We start from the raw sequence: 24,848 nt of genomic DNA, 5'->3' as shown, positions 1-24,848 counted from the left end.
AAGAAAGCTTGTGTCAGCTGCTATACTCCTGAAAAAACATTCTGAAGTCAAGGCATGCTTGTCCATATGCTCTACAGAAATTGCACATTCATACTAAGTTGATGACAGTGCTCACTTCTGATGTGTAAGCATGAAAGTTGCAGTGGATAATTCGCCACTCTTACATTCCACTTTATGCCAGAATCATACAGAAAAAGATGAAGAACAAAGTCCAAAATGCTTAATACAACAGCAGACATTATTTCATGCTAACCTTATAGAAAGAATGCCTCCAGGGATGGGGCATCCACAACCTCTCTGGAAAGCCTGTTCCAGAGCATCATCACCCTCTGAGAGAAAAACTTCCTCCTTATATCTAACCTAAACCTTCCATGTCTTAGTTTAAAACCATTCCCCCTTGTCCTATCACTATCAACCCACGTAAACAATCATTCCCTCTCCAGTTTATACACTCCTTTTAAGTACTGGAAAGCTACAGTGAGGTCTCCCCAGAGCCTCTCTCCCCCAAGAATTCTCTTCAACCTTGCACGTTTTCATTGCCAGCTATTATCGGCAAATTGTACAGACTTTACATTAAGAAAAATTCAACTCTTGTCCAAAGAATTCAGCTGACCACAGCTAAGGAACCCGAAGGAAGTGCAGTCTCACTATGCAACAAATAGCTGACTTTACACATCTGTAAACAGAAATGCTTAAGCAAGCTACAGAGAATACAAGCAATCAAGTTGTTTAAATTTTGGACACTCTCCAGATTACTTCAGTGATACTGCACAATTTCCATCTGACCAAGAAACCCCTCACCTATAAACAAAGGGTCACCATTACAGCTAGCTGACTCACTTTTATTTAACAAGACTGAGCGTCCAAAGTAGACTTAACATTCTCCAAAGATTACCTATTATGAACTGAAAGGAAATTAATTTGTTGTTAAAAAGCTTTTCTTCCCGAACACATCCTCCAAGCCCCTTCCATGGTAGATCCTCACTTTTAAATTCAGGATTTGTTGAGAATGCAAATTTAGAGATTTTAACATACTCTGAGAGAAAATGCCATAGGTAGCAATTTAGGAGTGATTAAGCACACACACACACACACCAAAAAAAAACCCAAAAAAAAATGTTTGCAACACGATAAAGAACATTCAAAGAGAGATGTGAACAAGTCATCCAAAGTAGCACACAAAAGCCCCAGCAAACCATAGCTGGCAATGTCCCTTGATATGGTGAACCCATGGAGAGCATAGGAATTTGCTACACAGGCTTTCAAACGTTCCACTTAAAACGTTGCTTCTAAGTATGCAAAATTTAAATTACTTGTCTTCGGGAAATAAATCTTGATCTGAAAGACATCACTGTACTGCAGAGTTGAACTGATGACAGATTTCCAAAGACTACAAAAGTGTTCTCTGTTCAATCAGTTTTAGACTATTTATAGCAAAAAAAGACCTCCATGATTTAAAACAACCTTTACTTGTATTCCTGTATTATTTACATTTTACTTCACCTCAATAATCAGGCAACAGGAGGCCAGAGACAACCTTCTACTCTGAAGTTAGCTGAAGACAGAGCTTCCCACAGGTACAAAATACTGCCATCCAAGTGCTGTAGGCAAAGCAGCTTAAAACTCCTGCTGAAATTTTACTTTTGTGGGAGAAAAGAATGCAGCTGCTTACCTTAAAGGTACTATAATATAGACAGGCTTGAGCAGTGGACCCAAGAGAATCACAGGGCTGTATGGTTTGGATGGGACCTCTAGAGATCATCAAAAGCCCCTAATTCATGTAACAATCGTGTTTCAAAAGGAAGTAAAAATATACTGTCTTCAGTGGCATGACATTTTTTTTTTTTTTTCTATTCAGTATTAGAGGGTGTTACAGTACAAAGCAAAGCAGAATCATCAGTAGATCAGACTTGGCTTGCTTAATTCCTCTTCTTCACTCCATGAAGCTAGATCAGACACTAGAACAGTTCGTAATTTCACAATACAGAGAAAGTTCTTTCATAAAACCACTCTTTCAACAAAGACTGAAGCACATCTTCAGACTTCCCAATGCCCATTCACATGTCATCCTCAGTTTAATTTTAAAAATGCCAAGCAACCAAGTCTCTGTAACTTTGTTGGAGAGACTTGCTCCATCCACCACAAGCCTTCTGTGTCAGGAAGCGTCTTCTGATCATTCTTTTATTTTGCACTTAATCCTCTACATTTTCCCAAGACTTTCACACTAAAACATTCTCTTTTCCTCTCAGAATCTTCTAATAAATGCACACAAATACTCCTCTCCTAAACATAACTAAGCTATCCACATTGTAACCTTAAATCTTTTCTTGTAAATCAAGTTCTTTACCCTAATCCAAAAGTAAAATTCAGTTTTCTTCAGGTATGGTGCTCAGATGTAAACCTGAGAAGCCTGGCTGAAACTACCACACCCTGTTCTAGAAGTACTGTTGATGTAGCAAGAGGATGCTCCACTGCTCCCCAGTATCACATCAACCACAGGCAGCAACAGGCTTAGTGAACGAAGCTGCTCTGCATAAGTGTCACTTGAGACAACTCTCTTCTACTCACAATTAAACAATCTGCCAAGTACAAGACTTTGCACCTGGCTTGTGGCAATCCTTACTATCAATAAAAGCTAGGGGATGAACAGATTGCATACAGTCCTGCCAAAAAGAACCTTGAGGGACTGTAGATTACAAGCTGGACATGAGCCAGCAATGTGTCCACACAACACAGAAAGCCAACCATATCCTGGGCTGCATCAAAAGTGTGGCCAATAGGCCAAGGGAGGTGATCCCTTGTGGTGCTCAGAGATATGATTTAGCAGAGAGCTGGTAGAGTTAGGGTACTATGGTTGGGCTGAGGTTGGACTTGATGATCTTTAAGGTCTTTTCCAACCTGAGTAATTCTATGATTCTATGATCCTGTCCCTTTACTCTGCACCTGGAGTACTGCATCCAGATGTGGAGTCTTCAGTACAGGAGAGACACAGACCTGTTGGAGCGCATCCAGAGGAGGGCCACAAAAATCATCCCAGAGATGAAACACCTCCCCTGAGATAACAGTCTGAGAGAACCCTTCAGCGGACAGTCTGAAGGGGCTCTTAAGAGCGGAGAAGAAAAGCCTCCAGGCAGACCTGATAGCAGCCTTTCAGTATCTTAAGTGGGAGACATAAGAAAAAAAGGGACAGACTCTTCAGCAGGGTCTGTGGTGATAGGACATGGAGAAATGGTTTCAAACTTAAAGAAGGGAGATTTAGATTAGATATATGGAAAAAAGGCTTTTTTTTCTTTTATATTATGGGAAGTGAAGCACTGGAACAGGCTGCCCAGAGTTGTGGTGGGTACCCCATATGTGGAGGCACTCAAGTTCAGGCTGTATAGGGCTCTGAACAATATGATCTAACTGCAGATCTCCCTGTTCATTGCAGAGGGGTTGGATTAGATGACCTTTAAAGGTCTCTTCAAACTCAAACAATTCCATGATTCTATGAATATTTAAGCTAACATGGCATGGCATACTGCAGCAAAGCTGCAAAACAGATTAAATTCAGCTTCTGACTCTTATTCTGGAACTATTCAGTATTTCTGGCATTCCAGGAAAAGGAAGAAAAAATAAGAAGAAAAGCTCTTCTAAAAATCTGTAAGTGATGCTGAAAACCAAAAAATATTGTTATGCTCATATAATCAGGCAGCACACTTCCACCAAGATCACACCAGTTTCTGTCTTTTAAGTCAGTCATGACTACTTCCACCACCACCACCAGACCCCTCAAAGGCTCTTCTCCATAATGTTACCCCAAAACCCTCTCCACAGACAAATCTGGAGACAGCAGGGTATACTTACTTTCTACCTTCTGCAAAACAAACAGAAGCTGGATTTCCACATCCCTTGAAAGTTTGCTTTATTAGTCCTTAGGTTTTTATGAGGACCAGAAGTATTGTAGATTCAAGCCAAAACACTTTATACTTAAGGTGATTTGGTAAACAAACTACAGCAACTGTTCTCATTTGAGAATATAGCATTTCTCAATGTCTAACTATACTTGATGTTAGGAATTTTTATGTGAAGGTTAAGGGAAGCTATTAAAAATGTGCTTTAGGAAACATGACTATAAACTGGTGAATCAAACAGATACTGTGATATAAAACAGACAGTGCTCAATATTTACAGACGTTTTACACAGCACAGCTAGCTTTTCCTTCTTCAAGCTGTTTTTGACACTCTCCAGTTAGATGGAACTTGTTCTGCAATGCATTCACTCTATGACAAGGTTCATAATTCATCCTTTCAGTATGAGAGGAGTTTGCTGGTTTCTTTCCACAATTCAAATCTTCAGAAATATTTAGTAATAAGACCATTCTCAATTTCCTATAAGTTGTTCCTTTTGCTATATTAACTTGGCACTAGAGACACTGCTTCATTTCCAGTTACTCTGAAGACAGAATTAGCAGCCTGAAGAAAACTTCTACAAGTAAAGTACTGTTGTGTCAGCAAGCCTGGCACTAAATTCTGTAGTATTTGCCAGCTCCTTGTAGTCCCCACCCAAGCTTTCTAACGTCAGCTGCATATCCTCTAAGCTTGTCAATGTTTGCTTGCAAAAGGCACACAGAGGACAGTGTCTCACTTAAGAAATAGCAAATATTAACTTGCTAGTCCTCTAAAATGGATCTCTTCACATGAGCTCCACCAGTGGATTAAACTGATGAATTAAGGCAGGGGAGATAAAACATTCAGCTAAGAGTATCTGAACTTTCCAATAACAAAACCAGAAACAGTAACAACTCAAAAATAGCGCACATCCCAATTAAAATTAAGAAGTTAATCTAAGAAATAGAAAAAGGAAGCCAGTAACAGTTCTAAAGCACTTGCAGGTCAGTAGAATTTAAGTAGCTCACAATTCTGTTTAGCTCATGCTGAGAGAAGTGACAAAGTAATTTTAAGATTCAAGCCATTTTTCAACACTTTTGTCCTATTAATTTCAAGCATCTATCAAAACAGAATTTAATGGAAATGAGCAGCTTTCAGGTTTTATTTGAGTGACTTGTAACACAGAACAACATTTTGAATGTGCCCGCTGAAATTTCAGTCAGATGCTCACCTCTGCTTGACTTGTCCATGGCAGCACTGCAGTAAAATAAACTGAGCAGAACTCAGTAGGACAAAAAAATCAAGTCAAAGAAAGCACAACGAAGACTCACTGCCCATTTGTCATTTGTACAATAAGGTTCTAACCTGTTCTCTCACATAATACAGTTATTATTCAAGTTGCATCCCAAGTAAGGCATAACAACATTCTCTATAGAGACTCTGTTGTTCAGAATTGTTGGCTATTCCCTCCCCTAAACATACTCAGTGACTAAATTTAGTGCTCAAACACCTAAACAGCAACAACCATAAGAAATTTTTAAAAGTCTCAGTCCTTCAACTGGGGCACTTGATGGCAGTGACAACTTCAATTTGACTCTTCTTTTAGAGTGAAACAGCACTGACAGCTTACCAGATAAGACTATTCTCTTCCAAGAACCCTTGCAAAGCAATGATTCAAGAAAAACTTTTTCTAAAGGTATATAGAAATCTTCATCTAAAGCACTTTTCTATTTTTACCTTAGTAAGATTAATCTAAACCAGTTACAATAAACATGATTCCTGGATGTCTGCTTCTCTTCAGCATTAACACTCTGTCAACCCTCGCTGGTTTTGTTTTGCTGTCATAACAAATTGGATAGGGCTAACCTGAATGAGAATAACCAATACACTAATGAGATTACGTTAAGCTGAAGCTATCAGGTGCCCTTTCAAGAAACATTTTTCATAGCAGCACTTTGACTCTCATTTTTCCAGAAAATCAACAGTAACATATGAAGACATCACAGACTGTAAAAATACTTAGCTTTCAGCCTTTAGTCCTTCATGCAAGGGCTTCTTAGCATCTACCATTTTAGGACACCTATAAAAATAAGGTCTCGACATAATATTGTCTTCCACACACAAGTAAGGCTTCCTGCACTTAAGTGTGATCTATGTATTATCTTATTATCCAGTCTGGAGTGCATCAGCCAACCTGATCCATTTGAAACATTATTTAAATAGGCAGACTCATAATCTACTGTAAACCTGCTAGTTTCCAAAACAATTCATTAGGTTTGTTCATATTTGAATGCAGGAGGCCCATTATTCTTGTTTCATTTATGAAAAGGAAATGAGACTTTCAGTAGAAGCCAACAGTTGCAGTATTTAAACATAACAGTTTTTCACAGAGTGAAATAAGAAATTACCGGTCATTTAGAAAACAAAAGAAACAGTTACTTTTTCTTTTCTGATGCGATCTGTCAGTTTTCTATGCTGGGATGAATATGAGATGATGTGCTATCAAATAACAAATGGAAAACAAAACCAAAACAAACAAAAAACCGCAAACCCACATGTAAGGAAACATGAAAAGCCCACAAACAATGTTTCAGATGTACCCTTCTGACGTTTTCACAATCACTGCAGCATTCTGAAGCTAACAAACTGCTGCTATCAGAAAGCAACAGCTGATCCCTCGGACACCAAGAAGTTCTGAAAGTATTTCCAGCGTCCTTCACTGAAACCCTGTGTTGCAGACTTGCATTTCAATACTGCAGTTCTGACCTTTAACCTACCCAGCCCAAGACAATAGTTAAGTTTCATTACATTATTTCCTTTAGTAAAAGCACTCTGCATTTAAATAAGCCGTTACAGGAAATAAATAAAAATTAAAATTAAAAATATCAGAGAATTTGTCTATGCCACTCTTAATGATGGAAACATTAAAAACAACAAACAGAAAACAACACCATAGAACTCAAATCCAACTGGAAATGCCATGTCCTTAAGGGCTCAAGATTGTGTCTATTCACTGTACTTCTAGAAGCAGAATAACACACATTTTGTGCTAACAGTGCTAAGTATATTCAAAGAAAACTGATAGCATAAAACCCCAACTTTTAAACCAACTCTCTTTCAGACAACTGATGTTTTCACCTCCACCCTTTCTTATTATTCACCAGCAGCTTTGTACAAGCTTATGCTTGTTACTGAACTAAGAATTTGCTTCTTCAAAACAACTATGGAATTCATTAAAAAAAAAACAAAAACAAAAAAAACCACAAAAAAAACTACTCAAGGGATAAACAATACACAAATGGTCAAAACACCATCTGAACAACCAACAGAACTTCTGCCTTTTGAAAATCTAGTCTCTGATCATAAGAGAACTACACAGTGCACACTAGAATATTTTAAGAAATTAGAGTTACGTGTCCATTTGTGACCATGCCAGCATCAATTACCGTTTAAGAAGTTATATGTGACAGAGGACTACTGTATTGCACTATACAAGTAAGATTCTAGAACATTTTTTTACCCGTAATGCTCGTTCACTGGACTTCTTAAAGCAATCTAAAAGCTGCATGGTTAATACAATTCGGGCTTGAGGGTTTACTTTTAGAGGAGTAAATGAATTTGATGCACATTGCAAAACTAACAACCAAAACGCATATTCACATTTCCTCACATTTCCTTGAAGTTACAGTAAACAATGAAAGGCAGTTGAAGCAAACAAGTTGTTTCTTTCATACTGATCCTCTGCTCACATGACGAAGATCAAAAAATCTCCATGCCCTTCAGTTAAAAAGAAAAATATGTATATATTTATATATGTATATAAATTCTTATGCCATAATTGGTATTGACATTTCTCCTTTGATTTTAATACCGAATCAACAAGCAAGTGATCACAGAATCATACAATTGTAGGGGTTGGAAGGGACCTCTAGAGATCATCGAGTCCAACCCCCCTGCCAAAGCAGGTTCCCTACACCACGTCGCATAGGTGATAAGCTGTGGATCGCATGTTTTAGTATTTCCATGTTTCCTCTCAATATTCTTAATTTCTTCTTAACAGTTGTGTCTTAAGGCATTCTGAAATCTATTATTCCCAGGGGAAAAAAAATAAAAATGAGGGAAAAAAATAAAATAAAAAAAATAAGATGAACAAGATTAGAAATCATGGATTATACATAGAGAACTTCCCAATGTTCTATAAATCAGCTTACATCAGGAGTAATCTAGATGAAAACCTGAACAAGAGTTCTTAGCTTTAAACATCACAGGTAGAGGCTGGATATATCCCAATGCTCTTATATCAGAGACACTTCAATATCTCTCAAATTCAAACACTGAGCTAGAAAATCTGACAGCTAAAAAAATCAAATTCAAAACACCCCAAATGAAAGTCTTGTTCCATGTAAAGGCCTCTTTCTATATACTATTTTGAGCTGGTGTTTTTCTTTTTTATTTTTTTCAAAGCATGCTTCAGGCAGTAGTTTTCTAGGCTTGTACTCAACACAATATGCTGAAAACACGTGGAACATCTGAATGAAAAACTAGGCATTTTAGTAAAAATAGAAAGACCTTAACAGTCAGCAAGTTTGTATGCTTCTGAAACTGCTGAGTCAGTAATTCTGTCAAAATTCTGTATTTGTTTAATGCATCAAGATAGCATATGTTGCTACAATTTAAAAATCATTTCTGTGCATTCTTTTGTACTAGTTAAACAACAAATTACTTATGCAAAGTAGCTCTGAAATGGAAAAAGTAAGAGCTACGCCTTGCACTTACAAAGAGGCTCACATAACCAGAAGTACTGTGGGTGACCCATTAAGGTCCCTGGTAGCCATCTCTACCTGTCTCCATGTAAGATCCAAGTAAGAAAGAGTTGTATTTAATCATGTCAATAGTCAGAAGAATTTATTTCAGTAGTTGGTCACTGGATTACAAAGGAATGTGACAACCTCTGACCCAAGTTTATCTGTTTTCCAGCTCATACCTTTTCCCTCTGACTTTTCAATGATGTGTTCATTAAATAAATCAACACGATATACCACAACTCTTGTTCACTTGTCCTGTCAAATTCAACTTCACTCCAACTGCTGAAGCAGGGGAGTCAGCATTACTTCAGGAAACTATTTTATTCCTTACTTATTTATTAAAATAATTAGTAGCAATTTGAAAAACAGAAATGTTTATGCTGAGTTTTCAGTACTGCATGGGGGTTCACCTTTAAGCTGTTCTTCAAAACTAAAATATGGCATTGCACTTCAGCAAAAAAAAATCATGATCTTCAAACATAGGAAGTCAAGATCAAAATACAAGATGTGCAACACTTCACCATTCAAGGAAATTGGCATAGGGAAGACATCATTAGGCAAAATGTATATGAAGAAAAGTCTAAAAAGCAATATGCATTTTGAACTTTCATTTTCAAGTCTTTTACTTGACCAGGAAGCTAGCCTGAAAAGTGGAACTCCACTAATATAAAACCAGGCATCCTCACTGCAAGGCCTTATTCTCAGCTTTAACTGGAAGATGCAAAACAGACAGCTTACAACTGTTCCGCCCTTGCCCACCAATGTGTGCAAGTCTCTGAAAAGAAATCCTCACATCTGGAAGTGCATGTTTTGCACTGCAGATGGTTTGAAGTTTCAATAAAATATCAATTAAAAGCTGCTTAAAGTAACAGTCAATCAAGCACACACAGCATTTCTAGCACTACTCCTAAACTTAAGCACATGTCTGTACAAGAACTTGCCTTTGCCTCCAGCTGTTTGTGTTTAAGCCTGGTCAAATAATAACTTTTTACTAAGCCCTTAAAAAATCTTTTTCTTTATGTTAACTATCAGTTTGGAACACAAATATTTGTAGCAACACAACACAGCTTTAATTAAGAGTTTCTAAAATTCATTTAACAACTATTTGAATAAGCAATTGGAACAAGAGAAATCTTAATCAGATATCAGACATCAAAGCAAACTGTCTCAGTGTTCTTGGAATCCCCCAAAATATACCAGTGCTGTATACAGTAAATAGAGATTTTCTAAACAGCACAAGGTGTTCATGCTACAGATGTTGCACCTTTCAGATAATAAGAGGCTGTTCAACCTCTTATAATGCCCAGAGATTTTAACCACAAAAATATCAAACACACCACAGCTGCTCTCTAGTTTTCCTCAGATTCAGAACAAAAACTCTCAAATGATGTAGTCAGTCTGTTAAGCAGGAATAAGAAATCACAGCACTATCCACAGACAAAATGACAGAAAGTGTTCTTTCTGGTTAGTGGCATCAAGGAATAAAAACTTTTCCCCACATCCACTACAACTACTAATTCATTTTGTATTTAATCAAAGCTTGTACACTCTAACTTTAGTTTACTCAATCAACCACCAATTTCCTGAAATAAACAAAGTGAAGATACTAGCACGTTTACTTCATCATCTTGATTTCCAACAAACAGGAAATTCCCCTGATGTGCCATAGCAAGAACACCTATGAAATATCCACCCCACCCTTTCTTTGCTTGATAGCTGTGAGAGAGAGAGAGGTAAAACACAAAGTGGATCGGGGAGAAGTCTACCCTATATTCCACGTGACTGGTTTCTTACTAAGACTTTAGTGTTTTTATTTTTACATATAAAATATATATATATTGATCACAGAACATGAAATGTAAAATTAGCTTCCATAAAGTGACCTCCTATACACCAAAATACACTTAAAATATGTTTCTTCTTGACAGGAGACAAACCAAAATTGCTGAAAAGTCTACTGAAGAATTTCTCTAATTGCATCTGAAATTTGCTCTGCAGAGAAGGCACACAATAAGACCTTTATTTCCTCCAATACATTTCAGTGTCTGTCTCACATTTAGCCAAACAGATGTTGCTTTAAAAAGATGGGGTTTCATCCATCATTATGCCCAATTTCCAGAACCAAGATTTCAGCCAGAGAACCCAAATAGCATTAAGTTCTGTGTAAAGAGCATCCCAGATAACATCATGTCTCACAGAAAATTCTTTACAAAGACAGATCTAAAAAGCTGCATAAAAAAAAATCTTACATACAAAAGTTGTGTCTGCTAAAAATACTGTTCCAAGTATCACAAAGTAACATAAGTGTTCTCCAAAAGACTGAAATTTGTCGTCAGCTGCAGGAGCCAACATCTTCGTATTACCTGTTCTTGAAAATGAGAGTATGCAAGCCAGGAAAATGTATAGCTTTAAACCTGTATTAGAAGTATAGCCTGCCTTCACTAGGGAGAGATATGCACTTGAAAGCATACATTAGCTCCCACTTTCCAAAATCTTCATTGCACAGTTATTGTAACACAAACACTGCTATAGCTTCTCTTTCAAATCAGTTTTAACTTTGAAACCTGACACTCAAAAAGAAACAAAAAACATTAACAAGTTGATGAAGAAACAGAAGCAATACTAAGCCTAATATAATAACGTCAACAGAACTATGAGGCTGCAACCTCAGAGTTGAGGTTGTTAGTAAATAATCATTAAAAAGTGTCTTTCTTCCCCACTGAAATTCCATAAGCAACTCACAACTTATGCTATTCCACCCCTGAATTCTTTCAGAAGCTTCCTCAAAATCCTCTAAGTACACTTCCTAGACACTGCAGACCCTTGATCTTCTCACAGGTACACAGGCAGCAACGGACTACAGCTAAGTGATTGGTGACAGCAGCCATCACTTCACCGAGGGCAAATCGTTCCTGACAAATCTGGTGATGGTGATTCAAGTGAGAACACAAGCCTTTAACATCTTTGTAGACAGTTCTCAGCAAGCCCACAGCAGGCATGTTGGAAGAACAAAGAAAGAAAGGCAGATTTCCAATTTACAGATAAGAGCCATGGCAAAGCACACAAAGCAAACTTGACGTTGCCTGGAAAAACAGAACAAGAACTGCTTACATCCATAACTGCATCTTCAGAAACATTCCGCATGTAACAACAGAACATAAAATGCAACATGCATGGTATTTTGTGTAAACAGTTTAAGAATTCTATTTTGATATAAAGGCAACATTTCCACACATACTATTTGTAACAGTCCAAACAGTTCTTCAAGAAGTCTAACAGCTGGTAGTTCTGCTGCGTGCTATTTGGCCTTCTCTTTCTTCAAGAGCAGCTGAAGTTAGATGAATCAGAAGAAAAAAATATATATCAAAACCAGACAAAAGTGGGGAAATATTGTTTGTAGGTGACCCTGAAGATCTTTTTCCAATCTTTGTGATGATGTAGTCTTAATTCTTAGCAGAAATCCTAACTCACCTTCCAGTCTGTTGCAGCTGAGGTTAGAGTAAGGAGTATATAACATGGTATGAAATTTTATATAAAGCAACTTGTGAACAGTGTTATTTCTTTTATCATAGTTAAAGCACTGCCTTTGCCAAAGTTCACTGTCTTTAAACTACGACTGTTATACTGTCCTTATGGAAAGGAATTTGGCAACTTGTTCTGAGTCCTACTAGATAGTACCTACATCTTACAAATTGTTGGTGTTTGGTGTGGTATTTTAAATGAGCATTGGCATAATTATTATTTTTAACCTTTGTGAGGGTCCCTTGGGCAAAAGTTTTTAACTGTACTGAATTAAAGTATATTGCATTACTGTCTACATACAATTATGATAGGTTAGCTGAGAGTCTAAGGAGGAAATATGCACACCTGTATTATAGCTTATTAAACATAATAATACGTCCCCCCCCCCCCCCCCCCCCAAAGTACACATCCCTTAAACATCCCTTTGTGTTGTTTTATGTGTCACAAAAATGTTTTGCCTATATTTCAGTTGAACTTCATTTAGAACGATTTGTATGGTGCATCTATAGAATAAGAAAGCTTTGCTTTTGCTGTTTGCTTTTGGCTCAGTCAGCACTGATGAAAACTGAAAATACAACTTAACTGCCCTTTGAGCAGAATGTCACTGCAAAGTTCTTCCCAAAGTTTCCCAAAGTGTAAAAAGTTAGCAATATATTTCTTCCTGAGTGATTAAAACAAAAAAAAAAAAAAAAAAACAAAAAAAAACCCAAACCACCAAACACTTTCTTCACATGGGTTTTTGTTTCTATCGTGAACTATGTGTCATTCCTCTGTATGGTTTAATTATTTTAGTTGAAGAAGTCCACATGGTAACTCAAAGCAGTACCAGCAATTTGAAGTATAAAGCTATGAAATTTGGCACAGCCAATTAATAGGCATGAAAGTGCTATCCACTGAACACTGTTCTTACTTTTCAATTTTTAAGTCTTGTGAAACTTCAAATCCATTAAAACATTTTAAGAAATTAATTTTGTACGTTTAAGATGTGCTCTATAGATTTATGTTCATGCTGAAAAGCTGCATAACTTCAGCTTCTAAATATATCTTGGCAGCAGAGGCTGAGGAAGAGAAGAAGGAAGAACCCTAGTAGCGGACTCTGCTTCCTGGAAAGAAAAGCACTTAGACAAGAAAGCACTCTGAAAAGAAAAAGCTTTTTGTCATTTCAAAGGTTTGTGAAGTCTAAAAGCCAGTTAAGCACCAACTGGTGCATATAAAAATGACTCAACTTAAAATTTAATTGTAGAGATTAAGGCATAATGTAAATATTTAACACAGAACCAATGTTTTAAAGCACTTGTTCCTGACAACATAAGAAAATCAGCTTCCACTGCAAAAAGAAAAAAAAAGTGCAAATCTTATCACCAAGGATGTGAATGTGACATTTCTATACAGTAAGACAACTATGGAGGACAGAGCTGACAGCTGAGTCTTGTCAAAGAAGGACTTAAAACAGAAAGATTGAAATTCACAGTATCAGGCCAGCATTCCTACGGAAACACTATTCAGATCCTACACTGCAGAGATCTTGTCTAAACAGCTCAGCACCCAAGTCAAATAGACAACTACTGTCTGGAAAGTCTGCTGCCAACATGCTCCACAGCTTTGTGAATAGAGTTTTTCTTGCATACTGAAACTAAGACAGTAGACTGCTTTGGTGCTGCACATCAAGGGGAGATGGGGGGACAAAGGAGAGGGGAACAGACATAACAACAATTAACAAAAAAAAAAGGACATGAGCTGATGATCTCTGTGTTGCCATTCACAAACAGAAAAAATAAAAATAAAAATCAGGATCTTTTTTATTATTTTTATTAAAACTAACGACCCCAATTTCATCCAGTGAAGGAATACAATCCAAAGCAAGTGATTTGAGTGCAGCATTATACTCAGGCATATGTACATTGCACATTGTGATTCACATCAAAAACATTCTCTCAAGCAAACTGTAAGTTCTGTCACCCTGCATTCCATTATGCTTGTTTGTCATCTAAGTTTAATGCTGTGGGTAAGCAATAAATGAAAGTCAGACATATTTAGATGACAAAAGGAAAACTAATGCCAAGAATTGACTGAACTAAGTTTAAGGTAAACTAAACTTTTAAAGACTTTTTTTCACCACAGATATAATTTGTGGCTACTCTTAAAGCCACCATCTGAAAGTAGCATGGCTAACAAAGTTTTTTCCATTCAAACTCTTGGTTGTTTTTTGTCATTGTTGGTTTTTTTTGTATTGTTTTGGTTTGGTTTTTTTTGGTCTTTTAAATACTGAAGGTACATGAGCAGTTTCAAACACCAAGGTAAGACCAACTGAATAGTGCTGTACAACAGTCTAATTTCCACACGAAACACAAGTTTGTAGGGACAAGGAGACAGTCCCCTGGCATTCATTAACATGGGGCATCAATACCCTCCTACAATAACTGAATTGTGAACATGAAAAGTCTGGAGCTCTGAAGCTCTCAAAGAGGTAAAGAAAGCTACCATACAGTATGGCTCAATGGCTTCACCATGCAGCACTCTCCAAAAGAGTCCTCAACAGCAAAACATAGGCACATTGAAAGATGCATGTTATTTTACTATCAGTGCTACCTCAGACTTTTTTCCCCTGCAGACTATAAACAGCCATATCCTCATACAGACATAACTACATGTAAATTTCTAAATATTAAAGATGAGTTAGAAAAATCAGTGCTAAATAGACTTATACCATAAGACATGCTGATTTTGCATCAATGCTCAAAGAGCCATGCCCTTCTTAAGTCAAAACATTAACTCATCTTATGGTATCATTGTAGTCAATCACAGTTCCTTTCCAAAATACTTAAGCCTGCACCCATAAGGCTGATCACCACTGCTGTCATTTCCTCCATTACAATTTGGAAAACAGCAGGAAACATGTCTCACAACAAACAGGAATACCAGATATACACAAAAGAAGCAGAATCTAATATTCACGCTGAGACTCTTTTTAAAGTTTAAGTAGGTTCTATTGCAATTTCACTACAGCGAATGTCTCCTAGGATTAAGGGTATTCCATTCAAGAACTGTTACAAATGAGTATTTTCTGCCATGTAAAACCAGGACAGACACTTATTCTAGACATACATTCTTTTGGTGGGACTCAGGGAGGAGGTTATATCTAGTTCACAGAAAATTAGGTCATCCATTTCACAACCAAATATAAACCGTGTATGTAAATATGTAAGTATTGTATAGATACTCTCCCTCAATAAAAATTCTGAAAAAAATTCTCTCTGCGTGCAGCTATATTAATTATAAATGCAGACAGAAGGAAGTTCATATTTACAAACTTAAACAAAAAAGCCATTATATCATCTTAACAGCTGTGTAACAATTTGGCAAGCTTTGCAGTAAAGAGTTTTTCCTCAGTGTCCCAAAAGAACAATTATTTTTGTTTCCTCCAAAATATCTTCTTTGGTATAAAGACCTCCCTAAGAACTGAGCCAGATGAATAAACTACAGAATAGAACTCCACAAGCTGAATATGTGCCACAATGAGTATTTTTACTGCTGAAAGCAGCTGAACTGAGTTGACCACGCTGCATAAGGAATGTTATTTGTGACACAAGAAATGGTAATTAGTTGGAACACATTCACATCTTGTTAAGGACAAGGGTTGGCAAGACAGAACTGATTTGCATTGATTTGCTGTAGCTGAATAAGCCACAGAACAGTAAAACCTACTATTTAAAAAGTAGATGAAGGGCCAGCTTAAAAGCCACATTAGAATACATATTTTAATTCATTAGCACGTTAGTATTTAAAAGCAAAAGAATTTCTGAATTGTGTTTACCTACTGCATTTTGTCCAAATTCAATGAAAAGGAATATCCAAATGTTTGTGGAACACTACATTAAAATACAGTCTTACTGCAACTGATTGTTAACAGCAAGGTGTGAATTGTCTGGAAGACTGTCATTGGCTGAAGTTTCATTTGGGTTATTTGACAAACCAAAAATAACCCCACAAGTATTTAATTGCTTTCATTGTTTTTATATTTGTCTTTACACCTTCAAATGTCCATTTAGATCTAAGACTTGCTGGCAACTTATTCCTGTTATCTTTCCAAAGTATTGATACAGTTTTGCTGATGGGAGCTATAACCTAGCTTATCTTTAAGGGCCAGTTTGTGACAAATCAAAACAGCCTTTACAATCCAGGAAAATAAATGTTTTTTGGTAGCATCATAGATTTCATTCATTTTATCTGGGAGCTTTCTGCATGTTCTCCCTGCATCCTAAGACAACCTGGCAGTAATAGCAGCACTACTAAAACATGTAATGTAATTCTTAATATGCATGCTTATTTGTGAATAACTTCTGCCATGGATCACATTCAGACCACAAAGGAATGATGCATTTTCTTATGCCACACATCTACTTCCATCAGCAGGAGGGCAACACTGCAATGCAATGAGGACTTGCAATCTAACACAGGTGACATACTCTGTCTGTCATACTCCATATTCAGAGTTAGAGACCTCATTCCATGTAAAGAATGATGTGAGACTCTTGCTCTTTTCATCCAGGTTGGGACATCTCACCTTGACCACATACATCACAGCAGATAGTTCACTTGACTAACACTGGGGTATACAGAGGGATGGCTAGAGAATATAGCTAGTTAAAAATGCAGGTCCTTCATTAAGGTATCCCTTGAAATTAATATCCCCTCTCCTGCTCTGCAATAGTAGAAATAGACCTAAAACTATCTGACTCCCAATCTTCAAAAACAAAAAGGAACTTCTTAAAAGAAGGAACATTAGAACGAAGTAGAACTTCATCATTTCCATTAATGTGACACATCAGTAAAACCAACAAACATGAGAAAAATCTGATTTTAAAAATGAATATTCTAACTTATATAATGTATTTTCAGAACATGGCTAGCACTTTTTAATTTTATGCCTAACATCCAAGCATGCTTCCATTGCTTTTCAGGATGACAGTGTGGCACAAGCACTGTTATATAGCTATAGTTTTGGATGAAACATCTCATGAGGAGATTAGGTTTCCATACTGCAACCCGGTGAAACAGAACTTGATTGGCATTAAGCACAAATGAGGGAAGTTAACTTAGCAAACTAAAAATAAAATAATAAAGGAAATAACAGAGTCAACGCAATAACATACAAGGCATCTGAATTTTCATAGCACATAGCCATATCAAGAGAGGAATGAGAGATTGGATTATAGTACATGTCACTCAGTGGCTGAAAAGATTTGACATAATTCAAAGCAACAGTTTTAAACAGGTCAAATGATAAACCGTTATGCACAGAAATTATCCACCAGCATCTGAGCCATGTGTAGAATCATGGAATCACCAAGGTTGGAAAAGACCTCCAAGATCATCCAGCCCAACTATCACCAGTATTTCCCACTAAACCATGTCCCTCAGTGCAACATCTACACTTAATGTAGACTTAATGGTTTCTAAGGAGTTCTGATGTATCTTCTCTATGCTTACTTTTGTATAATTTAGAACTTAATGTCAAATCAATTTTGCATGTTGGGGCAGAAAAAAAAAAAAAAAAAAAAAAAAGAAAGAAAAGAGAATAATCAGACTGCGAAACCAGGTCAAAGACAACAGAAATGTAATAAACAAGTTCAGGAAAGCCCCCTATTCCTGTTGATAGCACTAAGTACAGTATTTCAGATGCCACAACAAAACTAACCTCAGGATATAATTTTTTTTAAAAATATTCCAGTTGACAGTGTCATGCCTGAACACAAAAGATCATCCACAAATTTAGTTTGTAGGTTACGTGATGAAAGAATTAGACGAATGATGAGAACAAGGCACTGAACATGATTTCTAACTTGTACTACTGATATTTCTTTCCCCACAAACCAGGCTTTTCCCACTGCAAAAACCTTCAAAAAACTGCTGAAATGACTAATCCCAACCACTTCACTTTGGCACGGGAGATTTCTCATGCAAAGCTCCCATGTAAGTATAAACATATCAAACCCTGCTCATAATCAACTATTGAAAGGAACCAGAAGATTTCTGTTTCCCATCACAATAAAAAGGTGAAGACTATCTGCAGGATGCAGGAGACAACCCATCGTACTTCTGCAGTGAAAAGAAAAAGAAGCTCAGAATTTAGTAGAGGAAAGTTTGGAAAGATTTCCACACACCGGTATTATTGCAGTGCTAAAAACAGCTGGTCACACAGACCAAACGTGAATTCTTAGTATTCACAACCACCACTTTTTAGCAGCGTCTGTATTAGAGAGGTCAGAAAATTATATCAGGAGAAAGCTATTATCTTCACTGCATATCATAGTGGGATACATTTCCTCTAGTGCCTTTTTGCACATCTGATAATAAAATGCACTACACAGTAGTGTACATACAGTAGTATACACAGAACATACATAGAATATACAACAGCATAGCAAAAGCTTGACAAAACCATAATCAGTGCAATGTCAGTATAATAGCCATTCCTTACATTAATGATCATCAAGACAAACACAGAAGTTTTGGTCAAGAAGCTATCCAAAATTCATCACTTGCTTCCTGGAAAGTATCTACTATCATCAGCAGTGGGTGACTCCACATCTAGGTGTTAGTAAGCAGACAGAACAGCTGTAAATGATGTTTCAGAACTGCCAGTAGATCTTCTCAGATATTAAGGGAACCGACTGGCTGGTCCCATGACAGTGCTGAGAATAACCACCAGGAATTCACACCTCACAGCACTACTTGTATATATCACTGTCACTATCCATTCAGTACAACCATTTACAGGATCTGGAAATGAAACAGCTTAATCATAACCCAGAGAGTGCCCCACAACCAGTTGCATCAGTTCTATAAAGAAGGGAAGCAAAAAGGCACAGTGCAGCATCTGCAGCTGGGAACCTCAGACACCAGTATTTAAGAAACGTATCTAGAATTAAGACCTCCGGCTCATGCATATAACAGAATATCAATATCATTCTGTAGACCAAGTCTGCAAGATCCAAACTGTAACAAGAAAATGCTTTTATCAAGAAGCTACCATGTCTAAATCAGGACTCCAGAATACCAACTCTTTCTGCATCAGAAAGGTATGGTAGAAGATCAGACAAAATACTCAATACATTTATAGCTTAATGTCACAAGTAGAAAATGCTCATCACACTATCCAAAACTTAGTACAGAAGACACTTACTCTTTTCTAGGTTAAGTTTCCATAAGAAAAAAACAGAGATGTACTTCAAAATCTGGATTCATATTTCTAACTTGAGGCGTCACTATTAAACAACAGTATCAGTCTTACTATCAAACCAACTCAAGCAGCTCCCAAAGAGTAAACATGTAAAACAACAAAAGATAGTCCATTAATTATTAACTGCATGCATGTCACAAAAAGTACTCTAATTTCAGATGATATAGACTCCACTGATGGAAAGTTTTCAACCTACATACTTCATAACAACCTTTAAAGTTAGAATGTTTCACATCATTCACAGCTCTAAGGTAACTAGTAAGGTTAATTCCAAGCTCTGTTTATTTCCAAAAATTGCTATTAAAAAAAAAATAAAAAAAATTAAAAAAAAAAAGCCAAGTCATGGGTAACAATTTGCTAAACCATTCTTCAGTTCTAGTGCGTCAGAACTATTTTCTCCCAGTGGGAGAGGACATGCACGTAACAATACAGGAACATAGCTAATCATACTATCCAATCTCCCTTATGTACACTTTGTGATTGGGAACATATACTACATGAAGGACAATATTCTGTGCAATTCTCAGTGTTCATGGTCTCTCCTATTAGACAGTTCTAGCCAAAACTTAAGAGCACACATGCAAATATAAGGTTGAATATAGGAAGCAACAGTGAACAGAAAGAAGAGTACTTTTCGACCTATCCAGCTGCAAATCAAGAATTGCAGGAGCAAATATTCTATCAATACCTGAGAAGAGGACCAGAGAACTACATACAGAATGTTCCAAACTGCTACAGCTGTCTGTGACTCAGATATACCACTGGAAACTGTATAAAGAAAATAAAAGCATACGTGTAACAAGAGAGACAGTAGAAAAAGAAGACAAAGACAGCATTTAATCCATAATATAATGCTTCCTCTGCGGCAGACCTAACTTCCTCTTTTTAAGTAATGTCATATTCCTCAAGGCACTAAAAAGATTAGCAATAAACTGAAGGTACAAATCAATTATTTAGAGAATGGAGAGTCATAGGCATAATTTCAGTACATATCCTGCTCATCTCTGGATAGAGAAAGACCAGAGTTTGTTACAAACTTATTTTCTAAACATGATCTATAAAAAATATTTAATATAGTGGCAAAGAAGTATGAGAACTACACAGCTCTTGATCTGTATGCATTGAATACCAGACTGCTGCATGACAGAAGTGTTAGGAAGATCTTCATTATTTACGAATGTTAATAAAGAAGCTTCAAACCAAACATTCAAAGTAGTTGCATGTATACAGGCAATTCTCAGTGCATGCAGGATCAGATAGCTGCAACCCTGCCGGCTCCAGTGAAAGGATGACAGTAACATTGCAGAGACAAGCTGAACTTCACAAGTGACAGAAAACACTGAGTAAATGCAGGGCTTCTTTTACCTTCAAATCCCACATGAAGCCATTTTCCTTAATTTAATAATCATGGCACTAACAAATAACCATAAAGACTAGTGTCAAGCAAAATTAAACAATTTTCTTACCAAAAAGTATGTAAACCAAGCATTTTAATTGGTTAGCCATCTACATTTTCCAAATGATATATTACTAGAAAATAATAAAAAAGTTTCATGCTGCAAGTACTAGTTTTGAACAACAGCTATCACTCTACTCCAACTATTTAGTTTGAGTGACCATATTGCTGCTGATCACTGCCTGAACCTTGCTTAAACACCAACATTTTAAGGAAAGCAAACCAGCAAAAGTCATTTAAGGAATGAAGAAGCAGCTGCCAAATTTGCTGCCAGGCTATGCCTTCTCAACTGCTATGGCACATTGTAGCACAGAGAAAGCACGCTCAGTTGTAAAATCAAGTATTTAAAACCATACTGGAAGGCAAAAAGAATGCAGACAACATAAGGTCAGCTGTCACTCTTAACATTTTCATGAGAGCACAACTGGCCATTTATCTCACTTTGACTCAGCCAAAATAGCAAAAGAAAATTTTAGGTGGCATTAGGAAGAACAGAGGTCTATGCAAAGTCTTGCAACATTTTATCATCTTTCATCAGATCCAGTACATAGAAATGTTACTCTCAAAACACTCACAGCCTGGCAACAGATGTATCAAAGGGAAGACTAACCTCATCTCAGACAGTTAATAATGATCACAAATACAAATGTAAATAAAAAAATAAATAGAAAGGGGGGAAGGGGATTCTGACCTTCTAGTCTCAAGTGAGATACATTCTAAACTAAAGGAATACTGCATCCTTTCAAGAATGAAAAAAAATTAAATGGATGGGGATCAACTTCCGAACGTATGGAGGATTTCATGCTTTACAAGTTTGAGAAACTAAAAGAAAGTACTGGTAAAATACTTCTTAAGTCCCAATAAGAGCACATTTCTCATTGTTCTACAAACACTTCTGACCTACTATATTACTGGTGTGGAGCTCATTTCTTGTTTCGCAAATGCTAATACAATGTTACAAAGATGTAGCTGGCCCACTGTCACAGTATACAGCAACGCTTCAATTCACGAAGGCATCTTCAAAATAGAAAGTATGCAGCTCACAAGAATGAGTTTAGACCTCCACCATCAGAAGGTGCTACAGATACGAGGAATGACTTCCAATGTTACAAATAATATGCTAATGTTCCTTGGGCAGTGCACTTAGGTTAGCCCTCACACTAGAAAGAGAGCAACAACAGTTCAATATAAACTCTTTTCATGACAATCACACTAACAAACTGCCTGTACATTAAATGAAAATAATCTGTCAAGTGAAAACATTTTTCCTATATTATATGTATTTTAAATTTGAAGGCCATGGTAACCTAGTACACTTTTGAAAGATCTAGGTCCAGAAATAAAGACAGAAACTCACATCCAGGAGTTTGGGGAGTAACAGTCTACCCAAGCAAAGTTCCTACATACAAGCTGTAAATATTACCTGGTACTTCAGGAGAATAAAGATTAAGTGACCTGTCTTTCTCCAAGAGACGCTTAAGGCATTGCATTTCAGAAATGAAACACCACTGAAGTTGAAAGTGCACAGTCTGAAAATACTTTGTTTGCTTTACACTGAACTTTCAACCCTTCAATGCGCGTTAGTCATTCCAGGAATATTCCATTTCACATGATAAAAGATAATTTAGGGTTTGTCATTACCAAGCAGTAGTAAGTCACTCCAAGGGCTTTTTTTTCCACTTTATTTGGTTTTGAGGAACTTTTTGAAGTTCTTGAACAAATTGAAACTAAATAGGAATAATCAATAAAACATTAGAAAGCTTCATTCAATCTAACCACAAGCTTTTGACTGGTTGTTTCTTGTTGTTGCTGCTGTTTTTTAAACAGGAAGCTCTGATTTATCTCTAACTAGGATTGTAAGCACAAAAGCTTAAGCTGTATGCTGCACTATCAGCAAGAATTTAGTTAGGACAGAGCAGTCTTCATGAAGACACTGCATGCTTCACTTTAAGAAATGTGACATCAATATGTGGTTCTTCTTAAGAATTTCATTCATTTCCCTATTGCTTCGATTTTCCGCTCTGCCAGCTGCTAGAAAGGAAGACAACAGTCACGCTTTTCTATGAGGCCCTCATTTCATGTAATTACTAAAAATAAGACTTCACTTCTGCTGCACACTTTATAGAGAATCTCTGGGCTCTCTAACCCAGAACAAACAAATATTTCATTAAAGAAAGCAATTCCTTTCCTTCCCACCTGGGCAAGAATTTACTGTCTGACAAACAGCCTTTCAGTTTCACAGAACTGATCACAAGACATCACTAAGTTACTTATTAATAGATATACCCGAGTCGAGGTGAAAATAAAAGTGATCGTCTGCTATCCAGCTTTAGGCAGAATTGTTTTCCTGACCAATGACATGATCAGAGATGGCCAAAGGAACAAGTTCCAGTCACCATTACTACTCTGCAAAGTTACTGGTGAGTGAAAACTACTAGTGTGTTTTATTTCCTGTTGCTTAATTAAAATACCACTATTTAGTAGCTACAAATATTTTTCTAAAGCCAAATGCTCTATTAAACACATTTATACCAAATGTCTTTAGTCAACTGGTTACAGGCACCTGGGAAGTACAAACCTCTAATACTGTATCAAAAGAAAACAGAAAAAGATTACAGTGATCCTTCCACTAGTAAGAAAGACAGCAAGAAACAAAATGGCTAAACAATAAATTACAAAGAGTTTGGAATGTTTGGCTTTTGGCACGGAATCAAAAATTCCATGCAAGATGCTTCATCACTATATAGACATGAACTAAGCGAGTCATTATGAAATGAAAACCAATTGTACATGAACAGGAAACTGCCTAGGAATAGTCTACAGCATATTACCAAAGAGTGAAGCATTATTTTAAGTAGAGATGCAATCCAGCAGCAATGTGCTTTACATAGAGCAGCTGGCAGGAACCTCCCTGAGCTGTGATCCCTGAAGAAAGCTGGAATAGATGTGACCATTTTTTCCCACAGAGCGCCTTGTTCTTTAAAGCATCAGAAGAAGAGTCTGTATCCTTTATGCAATTCACATCAAGTGCTTTTAAAAGAGGCTGTAATAGACTCAGGAAAGTCATCTTCTCTCAACAGAGGAAATTCAAGACTTCTCTTGACCACCAGACTCTCACTCCTGCTGAAGGAATTTGGCCACTTCAGTAAAAGATCTGGTGTTTTTGACTGAAGAAGAAATGAATTACAAATCGGACAATGAGAAGCAAGAACAAAAAAAAATATCATTATCAGCATCAAATACCCTAAGGCAGATTTGTTAAAGCACTGCCACCTTCATTTATTTCAAAAGCGCAGGAACAAAAGCTAACAGCTACGCATGACAAGAGGATGAATTTACACAGACATCAATGCTGAACAGAAGAACTACATGAGAGGCATTTGCAGCTACAGTTCAGAACAGCCCAGAACCCAGCATCACTGTAAATAACAGTGGTAAAAGCCACGCCAGGTAAATTTTCTGGTGCACATTCCTGAGCCTTTGCTGGGGGCTATTTCCAATTACAGAAACTGCACAGAGACAAAACTGCACTTGACTCCCTGCTTACAGTATTTAGCAGTAATAGATCTCTGTTAAGACCTGATGAGAAGATTTCACAGAATCACACTTACCGCTCACTACTCTTCAGTATCTGGACACAAACTTAAACACACAGTTAAGGATAAACACATACTAACTTCACAAACACCCAGATAATATGACTTTGTGACTTGTTTTGTTTTTCTTTCCCCCCAGGCTCTCTCATAACATAGTCCACATTCTTACAGCAACTTCAAGGTAACTCAAATTTAAGAACTTCAGATCCTTGTACCATACTTCCAGACAATAACAGGAGACATAACCAGAGCAAACGCTTTCATGGTCACAATAACATGTTTTCACCTTTGTGGTGGGAATACAAATATTCTGTAATTCACTACTTCTTGTTCTAAGCCATAAAGGAGAGAAGTAC

The 24,848-nt window shown here is 36.9% G+C and overlaps 1 protein-coding gene across 9 annotated transcripts in view; it reads right to left on the bottom strand.

Annotated features, from left to right (window-relative positions):
* RAPH1 (Ras association (RalGDS/AF-6) and pleckstrin homology domains 1) overlaps nucleotides 1-24,848 on the bottom strand; it is a 182,630-nt gene that overhangs the window by 44,788 nt on the left and 112,994 nt on the right. The window lies entirely within an intron of this gene.

Source organism: Coturnix japonica, chromosome 7, assembly GCF_054131305.1.
Source record: "Coturnix japonica strain WE chromosome 7, WE-NBRP24, whole genome shotgun sequence".
Lineage (NCBI taxonomy): Eukaryota > Metazoa > Chordata > Aves > Galliformes > Phasianidae > Coturnix > Coturnix japonica.
Note: the sequence above shows the minus strand (reverse complement) of the source record. Positions and strands in the feature narration are given on the sequence as shown.